Here is an 8,554-nt window from a genome sequence, read left to right as displayed (position 1 = left end):
GAAATGGACTTACAGATCCAAGAAGCTCGGAGAACCCCAAACAAAAGGAATCCAAAGAGGACCACACCAAGACACATCATAATTAAAATGCCAAGAGCAAAAGATAAAGAGAGAATCTTAAAAACAGCAAGAGAAAGAAACTCAGTTACCTACAAGGGAATACCCATACGACTGTCAGCTGATTTCTCAACAGAAACTTTGCAGGCCAGAAGGGAGTGGCAAGAAATATTCAAAGTGATGAATACCAAGAACCTACAACCAAGATTACTTTATCCAGCAAAGCTATCATTCAGAATTGAAGGTCAGATAAAGAGCTTCACAGATAAGGAAAAGCTAAAGGAGTTCATCACCACCAAACCAGGATTATATGAAATGCTGAAAGGTATCCTTTAAGAAGAGGAAGAGGAAGAAAAGGGTAAAGATACAAATTATGAACAACAATATGCATCTATCAACAAGTGAATCTAAGAATCAAGTGAGTAAATAATCTGATGAACAGAATGAACTGTTGATTATAATAGAATCAGGGACATAGAAAGGGAATGGACTGACTATTCTTGGCGGGGAAAGGGGTGTGGGAGATGTGGGAAGAGGCTGGACAAAAATCGTGCACCTATGGATGAGGACAGTGAGTGGGGAGTGAGGGCGGAGGGTGGGGCGGGAACTGGGAGGAGGGGAGTTATGGGGGGGAAAAAAAAAGGAACAAATGTAATAATCTGAACAATAAAGATTTAATTAAAAAAAAAAAATAATGATCCAAAAGATGTTTTTAAAAACCTTTAAAAAAGGCATAATATGTGTATGACTACAGATGTGTGCCATTTTGCAGGAATCTACACTAATAAAAGAGAAAAATGGTAATTGGCGTACAACGCTACCCTTTTCATTGGCTAATCAGGGCTATATGCAAATTAACTGCCAACAAGATGGCGGTTAATTTGCATATGTAGGCACAATGCAGGGAGGCGAAAGGGAAAGCAGGAAGAAGCCCCCTGCCACTGACAGTGATCGGAAACCCAGGGGGGAGCTAAGAGCTGGGGGGCAGGGCAAAGGCGGCCCTGGGGCCAGTGATAGCAGGAAGTAGGGGTGGAGCCAGTGATGGGAGCTGGGCACAGTCGAAGCTGGCAGTCCCGGGAGCTAGGGGTCCCTTGCCTGGGCCTAAAGCGAAGCCCACGATTGCGGGGCCGCTGCAGCTGCGGGTCCCCGCTGCCCGAGCCGGACACCTAGGCCAGAGGCGTTAGGCCTGGGCAGGGGCAGAGCCTGCAACCGCGGGGAGCTGTGGGTCCCCTGCCCAGGCCTGACACCTCTGCCGGAGGCCTCAGGCCTGGTCAAGGGGCTGATCCGGTGATTGGTGATCGGAAGGTGATGAGGGTCAACTCCTCTGGCCGAGGCATCAGGCCTGGGCGGGGGGCTGAGCCAAGGATTGGGGGGATATGATGGTCCCCTTGCCCAGGCCTGAAGCCTGGGTCAGAGGCGTCAGGCTTGGGCGGGGGGTGGAGCAAGCGATCAGAGGGAGATGGGGGTCCCCTGCCCAGGCATGATTCCTGGGCCAGAGGCCTCAGGCCTGGGCGGGGGTCAGAGCCAGTGATCGGGGGGAGATGAGGGTCCCCTGTCCAAGCCTGACGCCTCTGGCGGAGGCGTCAGGCCTGGGCAAGGGGCCGATCAGGCGATCGGAGGGTGATGGGGGTCTACGCCTCTGGCCGAGGCATCAGGCCTGGGCAAGGGGCAGAGCCAGCAATCGGAGGGGTCTGGGGGTCCCCTGCCCAGGCCTGATGCCTCTGTCAGAGGCGTCAGGCCTGGGCAAGGGGCCGATCCTGCGATTGGAGGGTGATGGGGGTCAACGCCTGAGGGCTCCCAGTATGTGAGAGGGGGCAGACTGGCCTGAGGGACACTCCCCCCCACACACCCCCAGTGCACGAATTTCGTGCACTGGGCCCCTAGTTCATTATAATTACAGATTGTCAAGAAGGCCATGGATACCTCACACCTTCTATTAAATTAGGTTAACCCCGAAAGTTATTATGTCAAAGAAGAGTGCTAGTAATTTATTTATTTTTAAAATTTTTTTGTTAATCCTCACCTGGGGATATTTTTTCCATTGGATTTTAGAGCAAGTGGAAGGAGGGGAGGAGACAGAGAGAGAGAAATATTGATGTGAGAGAGACCCTTCAGTCCATGGGCTCTATCCACTAAGCCAAACCAGCTTGAGCAAAGAAAGGTAATTTAACGCGAGAAAGGTGACTGTATGGGGGAATAGACCCAATGTCCCTGGCAAGGTACCTGTTTAGTTTCTATTCTCTTAATAAACTCAAATTTGCTTTGTGACACTGTCTGCCAAGATAGGAACCTGAAAGTTAAGAGACTAGTCTAGATTCTACTCCCTCAAAAGTCTTTTCTACAAGCAAAATTCAGATTCTTCTGGGAGGAGTCACATCCTCATCTGTGCACCCATATCTCAGCCTCTGGTTTTCCCCCACAGTAGAAAGCCAATTTCCCTGCATTTTTCAACAAAGTTTCAAAAAAGAGTTTCTAGTAAATATTAATCAAAAATTCAAATAATGACAGCATCCCTTCTTCCTATTTTATATAATAAAGGCATAATATGCAAATTGACTGAAAGGCCAAGAACAGCAAAACAACCATCCAGACGACCATCCAGATGACCATCTGGGACCACGCCATGACACCCACTGGTGCCAGGCCAGCCAAGGCAGGTGCAATGCGATTGGTTGGGACCCATGATCTCCTGCAGAGGAAGGCCTGGGTCCTGGGTGCTGTAGGGAAGCCTGTGCTGGCAGCCAGGGGAAGGAAGGCCCACTCTTGCACAAATTTCATGCATTGGGCCTCGAGTAGCAATATAAAACTGAACTTACCTACATTAAGCACCTTTGTATTTAGGTAGTAGGTTCATAACTATTGCATAGCCATAGCTAGCAACTGACATTCAAAACCTGGAGAGAAACAGATTATTAAGATTTAAGAACTTAGACATTTCCTATTCATTAAGCATCAAATGAACAGTATCTGTGTTATCAAAAAAGTAAAATACCCATCTGTTTCAGCCAAGAACCCAGAATTAAGTGAGAAAGGAGAAGAATTTCTACAAGTAATCATTAAATTGCATCTGCCTTCTAAAAAATTATCTACTTCTGCAAAAAACTTTCATGTATTTTTAATACGTTGATAATAACAATCATTAGTTATGGCTATTAAATGATATTTGAATGTATCCAATATTGACTTCTAATTAATAGAACAAATACATAGTAAGATACTGAGGAGTTTCGCATTATATACATAAATACAAACACAATATACACACATGGAAAATACAAAACATTGCCTATGTAAATTAAAACCTTTAATAAGGTTAACCATTTTTACTAATGAGGGTATTCAGAAAAACAGAATGAAGACATACCAACTAATAAATTATTTTTTCTTTTAGGTACTAATATATGGCTCTGTAAAATTCAAAGTAAATGTTATAATTGAGGTTTAAAAAAGTTTAGTTCTAATCCTTTAGAAAATATTTAATCCTAGGATTTGAAATATGTCTGAATAGGAGCTTGGGAGTAAATAAAATGTGTATCCTTCTCTTTTATTTAAACGATGTTTGTGCTGCTAAATTTAATACCTCATTTTATAAACACCACTTTTATTTAAACTCCATTTGAAAGTAATTACAAGTTTTAAAAGGGATTAAAATTGCATATTTATGGGAAAACTTAAAAATCATAACCTTTCATCTCATGTGGGAAGTTGGAACTTCACCGCTGCCACCTTTATAAAATAAACAAACTTTTAATTTACTTTAACTCATCTACTTACTTATATAGATCACTCTATGGCTCTGCTTTCAAATGCAACACACTAAGGAGATCTATATCACTAAGCTCATGCTTTCATCTTCTTTAATGGACCTTGATTTTCTTTCATTTACACAATTATGCAGACTAATTGGGGTAAACTGCCTAATTAAAAAAACAATTATATTTTATAATGACCAAATCTTTTGCTGAAACCACTATTCCCTATAAGTCTTAGTAAATTTACACATATGCCGCTATAAAAATTGAGCACTTTATATGAATTCTTCATTTATCTATCATCAATTATAAAGGTTTATTTAGTTAAATTAGGCTAATATAGTAAAAGGGAATTTGGATTGACTGAATATTTATGATCTTTGTCACTCCAGAAAGTATATTAACTTTACAATGGTTATTTAGTATGCTAGAGTGTAATCAAATAACTTGTCAAAATAATAATCCACATAAAAAATTATTACACCATAAAATAATATCCTATCTAATAAAAGGGTAATATGCAAATTAACCATCACTCTGTCACAAAGATGGTGGCACCCAGTCCCCTCAGCCCTACCAGAGTCCCCGGTCCTGTCAGCCCTGCCACTGGAGTCCCTAGTCTTGTGAACCCCCCTGGAGGGGGGGATGGGGGGGACAGGGGGACAGCAGTGGTGGGCAAGTGGCACCCATCTCCAGTCTTGTCAGCCCCGCCTGTCAGCGGTCCTGTCAGTGCCCTACAGAGAGCAGACAGCAGGGTCCGCTTGCCTGCTCACCCATTGCCACAGCGACCTGCAAGCAGGCCCTGCTGTTTGCTCTCTGAGGGCCTGCTTGCTGGCTCGCCACACTTCCCTCAGTCCCACCAGCCCTGAGGCGCCCTCCCCGACCTGTTTCTTGTGAGGCCTCTGTGAAGATCCCGCCCTCCGAGAGCGCCTGGCTCTGGAGGAGGCAGGCGGCACCACAGGAATCCTGGCAGGCAGCCCGGCTCCCGGTGTCCTGAGGGCCTAGGAGGACCCCACCGACAGAGGTAGCATCGCCCGGCAACAAGGCGGTTGCAGTGGCAGCGGCCCCCTTTAAGCCAGCCGCCCTTGCTCTCGCCCTTGCTGCTGGCTGATCCCGGGTTCAGCCTTCTGGCCCAGAAGGTGCACAATCGCAGGGACATCCACTGTGGTGGGCCACACTGATGCCCTCCTGGCCGTGCAGCGTGGGTTTGCAGATCTGCGCAGGCTTCTGCTGAGCGCACCCTCTCCCCCACCCTCACGTATGATTGTCCAGCAGTGCGCCGTCACCCATGTGTGCCCGCAACAGTGGACCATGGCGCGGGCACATTCCCCCCACCCCACCGCTGCACTTCCCTCAGTCCCACCAGCCCTGAGGTGCCCTCCCTGACCTGTTTCCTGCGAGGCCTCTGTGAAGACCCCGCCCTCCGAGCACACGTGACTCTGGAGGCAGCAGGCAGCCTGGCTCCCTGTGTGCTGAGGACCTAGGAGGGCCCCACCAACAGAGTTAGCACCTGCCCAGCGACCACTGGCCTCTCCCCCTCCCAGCCGGGAAAGAGGAAGACAGAGACAGGGAGGCAGGGAGGCAGGGAGGCCTGGAGAAATGCTAAGAAAAACAGAGAGAGAGACTGGACGAGATCAGGCCAGCAGGGGAGGGCAGTTGGGAGCAACCAGGCTGGAAGGGGAGGGCAGTTGGGGGCGAGATCAGTCCATCAGGGGAGGCAGTTGGGGGCGATCAGGCAGACAGACAGAGGCAGCTAGGAGAAATGAAGGAGGCAAGAAGAGAGGTTAGGGACAATTAGGCAGGCAGGCAGAGAGGTTAGGGCCAATCAGGCAGAGGCAGTTAGGGGTTTATCAGGCAGGCAAGCAAGTGAGTGTTTGGAGCCAGCGGCCCCAGATTGTGAGAGGGATGTCCGACTGCCAGTTTAGGCCAAATCCCATAGGCAGTGGACATCCCCCAAGGGGTCCCCGATTGGAGAAGGTTCAGGCTGGGCTGAGGGACATCACCACCCCCCCCCCCGCCCCCGTGCACAAATTTCATGCACCGGGCCACTAGTAAAATTATATAACTATTCAACAGCAGTCAAATGAAAACACTTATTACCTATATCTAGTGTGCAATATAGTCACAAGACAATGATTACTTAATATTATCATTGATATATCACTAACATAATGATTCAGAAGGAGGTATAAAGATTATCTGATAGATCATTGCTTAGAATAGATATTGGGCACCTATCTCTGAATAAAAATTACAATATACTTCTCCCTATTTACTAGACAGTTTAAGAAGGACCAGTAACTGATGGTTCCCTACATAGATAATTAGAAGCCATGGTAAAAAAAAAGTTTTCCTCTCTTTGTCTCTTTTATACATGTCTGCTGTATCTTTCTCTCCATCTCTCTCTCTCTCTCTCTCCCTCTCTCTCTCTCTCTCTTTCTCTCTCTCTCTCTCTCTCTCTCTCACACACACACACACACACAGAAATACACACAAGGAGGCATTTAAATTCCTTAAGAAATTCTATTTTAATTACTTTTCAAGAATAGGTGTTCAGGCTTCCAGATAACTATAAACTATCTTAGGGAAAAGGAATACCTATGAATATAATTCTACTCTATATTAGGTAAATATTTAAGTGTGAAGAGATCATAATTGGATGTGGAATGGGACAGTTAATAAATACTTTATTCTCACTACTTCTTCAGATATGCTGATGAAGGGTCCAATTCATTACTTAAAATATAATTGAATTTTCATGGAGATATGGTTATTTCAAATAAGCAAAAAAGATCATTCTCCTGCCTACATTGTAAAGATATGCTTTTCTGAGCATTTTTCTATGAGTAAATATCATTATTATTTTTTAAATCAGAAGAAATAGTTTTTGATTAAAAACTACCATATTTTTCTGTGTATAAGACGCCCCATGTATAAGATGCGCCCCCCTTTTCCAACCAAAAATTAAGAAATCAACATTTTAAACATTTTGCTGGTTTTCCTCTTAAAGACTTCTTCTTTTTTGGCATCTTAAAGCATTGTTCTTCCTGTTTTCTCCACTGTCTGATCAGACACTCAATGGGAGGAGGTCCAAATTGTCTCTCTGCAGCTCTATTTACATGCTCTTTTGCATATCTGATTGCATTCAGTTTGAATTCTGCAGAGTAAGACAATTGCTTACTGGTATTTATCTTTTTATTTTTTGACATCCTTATGGGCTCAAAACACTCTGGTCCCTGTTGTATCTGCACATTCTCCATCTCCACCTCTAATTATGGCATCAGCTGATGTCAATAACAATAAGGCTCATGATGGGAGGAAGCCTTTTTGACAAGGTATGGGAAGCTACCTCATGGCTCCCTCCTAAGCTGACTTCCGTGTATAAGATGCACCTCAATTTTCAGCCTAATGATTTTAGAAAAAAATAGCATCTTATACATGGAAAAATACGGTATTAATGATTGCCCTGGCCAGTATTCTAAGTGGTTAGAGCATCAGCCATACATGGCAAAGGGTCTTGCATTAGATTCCCAGTCAAGGACACATACCTGGGTTGTAGGTTTGATGCCTGGCCCCAGATCTGGATGCCTATGGGAGGCAACCAATTGATGTGTCTCTCTCACATCTCTTTCACTCTTTCTCTTTTCATGCTCCCTCCCATTCCCCTTTTACTCCTCTCCTTCTCTTCCACTTTCTTTGAAAAGCCATAATAAATATATCCTCCATGAGGATTAACAACAACAAAAGAAACAATGTTTGAAACTTAATCTTTTCATTCTTCATTTTATTTACTTTGGGTGTGATTGTAATGGGTTTAATTCTTCACTTTATGCTCTAGAATTGTGCTATCCAACAGAGTAGAAACCAGCCACATGTAGCTATTTAAATTAATTAAAATGGAATAAAATTAGAAATTCATCCCCTTGGTTGCACTAACCACACTTTAATTGCTCAACTGAGATAACAGGCAACATTTACATTATCTCAAAGAGTTCCTGTAACAGTGGTGCTCTAGAAGCACCACAAAAAATGAAAAGATCATGAAGTTGGGTACTCCTCACTCTTAACTAATATAGCCAATATTCAGACCCAGGCCTACTCCAGAGTCTCTGCTTCTCCCACTGCACCAGGCATTTGGCAACCAATATTAACCATAACCAAAGATACTCTGGTCGATAATACATTTTCAACACAATTTACAAATATCCTATCTAATAAAAGACAAAAAGGGTAATTAACCGTACCTCTGCTACACTTCCCATTGGCTAATCAGGGTGATATACAAATTAACAGCCAACAAAGATGGCGGCCGACAGCCATGCAGCTGAAGCGAACATGAGGCTTGCTTGCTCCAGTGATGGAGGAAGCCAAGGTTCTCTGCCTGCCGCAGCCTGGCTCTGAGCTCCAAAAGCAACAATGTTTCAATTATAGAAGCTAAACAAACCCCAGATACCTGCTTTCAGCCGGCCGTGGTCTCAGAGCTGGGAGCGCCAGTGATGTCAACAATGTTTCAATTATAGAAGGTAAATAAATCCCAGAATAAAAAAAGAAAGAAAAAAAGGAGAGGCTGGGAGCTTCAGTTGTTGGCCAGCCTGAAAACGGCCCTCAGCCCCTCACCCAGACTGGCCAGGTACCCCAGTGGGGACCCTTACCCTAAAGAGGGTGTGACCAGCCTGAAAACTGCCATCAGCCCCTCACCCAGGCTGGCCAGGCACCCCAGTGGGGACCCCCACCCTGAAAGGGGT

The sequence above is a fragment of the Myotis daubentonii genome, chromosome 1 (genome assembly GCF_963259705.1).
Source record: "Myotis daubentonii chromosome 1, mMyoDau2.1, whole genome shotgun sequence".
In the NCBI taxonomy this organism is placed as follows: Eukaryota; Metazoa; Chordata; class Mammalia; order Chiroptera; family Vespertilionidae; genus Myotis; species Myotis daubentonii.
This window is presented reverse-complemented; position numbering follows the sequence as displayed.